Here is a 5,066-nt window from a genome sequence, read left to right as displayed (position 1 = left end):
GAATTGTAGCACCTCACTAGAATGTAGATTAAATTTGCTTTCCAATGAATATACTTTTTATTGGTCCAAACAAAGTAAAAACACTGAAAATACGGGTACAACCTGACGGTGGACCACAAAAACAGATGAAATTTCAATTTGCAAAAAAATCGCGCACAGTAGTCAACTTTGAAAAATTCCAGTAAATTCAATTTTTGTTGCATCAAAAATCTAAAGACAAGAAAATGTTAGAATTAGAATAAATATTTTTCATATTTTTTTAAAAACTCTACTATCGCTCAAACAGTTTTTACTAGCAATCGAATGAAAAGTAGGTTTTTCAGATCCCTTTTTTGAACTTTTTGTGACCCTTTCATTAAAAAAATTTCTTGGCTTCATGATGTAGACATTAACTTCAGTTTTCATATGCATAAGGCAAACGACGTTTTGGACGTGTAATATATGAACTACAGCAGTTTTCCTGCGGCATATTTTTTCGTATTTTTTTTCTTTCATGCTGAATAACGAGAAAACTATAGTAGCTTTAGCTATATATAATGTTCTAAACATATTTTACTGACATTACAAGGTTTTTATTGATATAAGATTTATATGAAATTAATTATAATTCAAACGACTTAGATAGACTTTACTTTTGGAGTGTCAAATTGACACTTTGAGTCGGAAAAGGGAGTTTTTTTGTCCAGGCTTCCAGGGTTCGTCCATGAAAAAAGTAAAGATGCAATATTAAAGAACTTTTGAATTCATTTGGGGTCCCCGAAGAAATTTTTGTTTTTTTAAGCTTCTGAAAACAGTTACAAGCCTTAAAACTTGCAATAGTGTCAAAATGACACTCTAACGCGGATGAGGGTTAAAGGAGTGATATGCTACAGAAAAATACTAAACATAAAAAATAGATATTTAAATTTATACCTACTTAAACATTTCTTTATTCCTATAATCACATTCTCAGGTAAAGTTTGTAACGGCCCGTAGTAGGCAAAGTGGGAATATCCGTAGTATCTCCAATGCATAATTTGAACATGTATCATGTCAGTCTTATTGGGAGTGGATCTTTGTGTGCTGAAATGTGAAATTTCGGTAAAATGGAAATTCCACCCATAAGGACTACGGAATAACTTATCGTTATTCTGACAGTCATCACGAGCTACCAATGGTGGCTTTTCTATGGGAGAATGGAAAATGGAGTCTTCTTGGAGACCAAAAAGAAAACCTGAGGGTCTTAGCATTTTGATCCTGGAGTTGTTCGGTCGGTTTGTTAAATAAGCTGCGTTTTGAGTAAATCTAAGTAAGGCGGTTATTACCCTACTGCTTTCAAGTATTTTCCCCAAAAAAATCTGCCCTAATAGTACGTGCCGCGCAAGTTGTGATTCGAGCCTACGACGATCTCGGGAGTTAACGGCCTAGCTATACGTTTTGGCCTCCAAACCCAGCCCGGGAAGTTCTCTGGCGGTAGCTTGTGTGCAGGTGCAAGGACGATTTTATCGGTAAGTTTGCATTTTAGTTACCTTTGTGAACCTCTTTTTAAGCATTGTGTTTGGTCAATTTATGCTGCGGAGAACTACGGATATTGTGCGGCGACTAATTTCGTGAACCTACACAAACTTTCCTCATTTCGCCAACACCATTTTGGTTAGTTTTCTTTGGAAGCCCACCCCTGGGAAGAAAGTCCGGGTTTTAAGAGACTTCAGCACATCAACTTTTTTAGTTGTTGGCGCTTAAGTGCTGTTAAGTTGAGCTACGCAATTTTGCTAATAAAATTTTAACTTTCCTTTAGCACGAAGTGGGATTCAGTCCTGATTAGAATCAGTGGCTGTTGGTTTTTTGAGAGTTTTGTCGTCTTGTTTCAGCTTCGACTTTCGAACGAAATCGAGACGTTACATTTGGCGCCCATCAAGTAGGCAAATTTTGAGTTGCGTTTGAGGAAATTTAGTTTTGTTTTTTTTATAGCATCAAAGTTTCCCAGGTTGGAAGTAACATTGGAATTTTTTATGCAGCGATCCAGTACCATTTGCTATAGCAGGCAAGTTCGGAAGCTGATCAACTAAAGCTTTGATCTCTCAACAAATTCATTTCATTTATCTAGAGATAACATATAGCCATCATAAGCTCAATTGGAGATTTCAGATTAAGGAGTGAGAAATAAATTCATTTCAGTTCTCTAGAGATAACATATAACCATCATCAGCCCAATTGGACATTCAAGAACACGGAGAGTGAGTACCTGCTTCGAAATTGTTCATCCATCGGTTGTAAACATTATCATCTCAGTTCATTTCTTATCGCGTTTCGGTTTGGTCATAGCTCGATTCGTATCACAACACAACATATTGGATATCAGTGTTTTTAAAAAGTTACAATACAAGTGAAATCAATTGAAACTTATTGTTTTTGCATTACATTTTTAAGTACGTGATAGTTATATTTATAAAAGTAACTATACGTATATATAGGTGTAGTGGGTAAAGTTAAAACGAAAAGTTGAAGTGAAGAGAAAGAAGAAGTGAAGTGCTAAAGAAGGATAGCGAAATAGCTATCAGTTGGGGTTTTATTTCCGCGGGGGTTATTATTATAAAAGTTGTGGTTCCAGTTTGTAGTGTTTGGTCCCCTCTTTGATTAACTTATAGTGTTGAACATTTTATTGGTTCTATTTAACTGTTCTTCAAAGTTACATCAACAAGTTCTGTTCCGGTAAGTCGTCACTTTTTCTTCTTATTATTCTTTAAAGTATACTTTTGATCTGCAATCATTTGCTAAGTGCTACCGTGTTTCACTTAAACAAACACGATGTCTATGAATGTTTCGGACCTTTGTGCGGAGCAATTTGATTACGAATGCTCAATTCGCAAAATTTCCAAATCATTTAATGATGGTTTGAGAACAAAAATTTTACAGCAAACCATAGCAAAAGAACTAAGTGGTAACATTATATCCCCAAGAGCGGAAACATCAACGAACTTCGAAAAAGAAATCAGAATATTGCAAAACTATTTGGAACATCTAATTCCTTCCTTGGATGAAGTACTTGTTTTGAAAGATTTTGATAAAATCAAACCTTTTATTTCCCAGTTGTACCACTTAGAACAGCGGGCAAACCGTATTGCTTCGGATGATGATGTTATTGTGCGTGATAGAGAAACAGTTTCGATTCAGATTCGTTGTCTTGCGGAGGACCTAGAACAAAATTTCCCCGAGGAATTCGGGGCTAGCGCGCTTGATGACAGTGTTGCCATTTCAGTGGATAGTAAATTAAATAAAACAGTAGGTGACTTGGAAAAAAGAGTGCAGCAGATCATGACAAAGCTCAATGATGAAATCGCGGGTGAAGTCGAGGCTAGTGAAGAATTACCGCCCTATGAATCAGTTTTAAGATCTCCGGTGCGTAATACAGGCGCTGTTAGAAAAACCAGGTTCCATGCTAATTCAACTACATATGATAGAGTTTATGATAAAAAGGCCTGTGAAACTTTCGTAGAGGATGTTATTCTTAACAGGAGTGAAATATTTGATAGAAGGGAGGACGAAATTCGTCCTAATGAAGAGGTAACAGTAAACAGTAATGAAATAAATTCTCTTACACTTAAATTACAACAGCTAAGCAATTCTATTAATAATATAGAGGGTATTTTAAATCGTGAGGGAAATCAATTGCGATGCAATGATTCATCAATGCATAATCATTCGTTTTCATCTCAAGCCAGATCAAATGGCAAGCCGGTACATCAGTGGAAACTTAGTTTTTCGGGCGAAGGAGGGTTGAGTGCTAACGATTTCTTGGACTCGGTTTCAATATTACAAAACGCGGAGAAAGTCTCCGATCAAGACATGTTGTCATCAGTTTTCCACCTTTTGCAAGGCTCAGCTTTGAGGTGGTATCGCGAAAAATATTACAGTTTTCAATCTTGGAGAGATTTCCAGAAAAGATTTCGAGAGCAATATCTACCACCACACTACGATGAACTTCTGCTTCAGGAAATCGATACTCGACTGCAGGGTGAAGATGAGTCTTTCGCATCGTATCATTCTGCCATGTCCTTGTTGTTCAGATGGATTTCAGTACCTTTTAGCGAAACACAACAGCTTTTCTACTTACGAAAGAATTTGAATCAATTCTATTTTGAAAAAGTGGTTACGCACGATCCAAGATCAGTAAAAGAGTTAGTAGATCTTTGTAGGAAAATAGAATCCGCTAAATTTTTGATGGAGAGGAGGAAGTTCGTTCGACGTATGCCTTTTTCGTACTTATTGGAACCTTCACTCTCTACACCTGGACGTGTTAGAGGTTTAAATAGTATTGATGATCACGTTCAAGATAACCTAATTGAATCTAATTCAGTTGGTACCTGCGAATTAGATTACTTGCGTCACTCAAGGAATGCACCGTCGAAAGTAGATAAAGCCACTTCAACCACTTTTAACCTTGAGCAGCCTTCGGGTAGATTACGTTCTTGTTGGAACTGTGGTTCCAATGAGCATTTTTTTCAGCAGTGTCCATTCCCTAGGGAGAGCCTCATTTGTTACAAATGTGGGCAAAAAGATACGACGGTGAGGAATTGTCCAAATAAAGACCAGCATCGTTCGGACGCGGGAAACGACCAGGCGAAATTGCAGTAACTGAGGATTACTGTGATTTCGCAACTGAGCCTATCCCTCTAAATAAAACCTCCAAATCATTGTTTCCTGCTACAACTTTCGATTTTCAGACTCCTTCTACAAGCTATACTACCGCCGCATCCAAAATAGAGCTCCCAAAACCACGTAGTGGAAGCACGGTTTCATTTTCGGATCTTTCTAGCGATGATTCGGATGATAGTTCAGTTCCTGTTGATATTGTTCCGGATGATAGTTCAGTTCCTGAGTTGTCGGGGTCTGGGGTATGTACTATATCTTTTGGGTCTGATGGGGATGAACGCCCTTATCTATCGCTCCGGGTGTTAGGTAAACCGTTTTATGGATTGTTGGACTCAGGCGCTAGTGTCACTATTGCCGGATCGCACGAAGATTGGAGGCTAAAGCAGCTGCAATTGCAGGAATTCTCTTCGAATTTAGTTGTTGCAACAGCGGAT

The sequence above is a fragment of the Uranotaenia lowii genome, unplaced genomic scaffold (genome assembly GCF_029784155.1).
Source record: "Uranotaenia lowii strain MFRU-FL unplaced genomic scaffold, ASM2978415v1 HiC_scaffold_216, whole genome shotgun sequence".
NCBI classification, from domain to species: Eukaryota; Metazoa; Arthropoda; class Insecta; order Diptera; family Culicidae; genus Uranotaenia; species Uranotaenia lowii.
Note: the sequence above shows the minus strand (reverse complement) of the source record.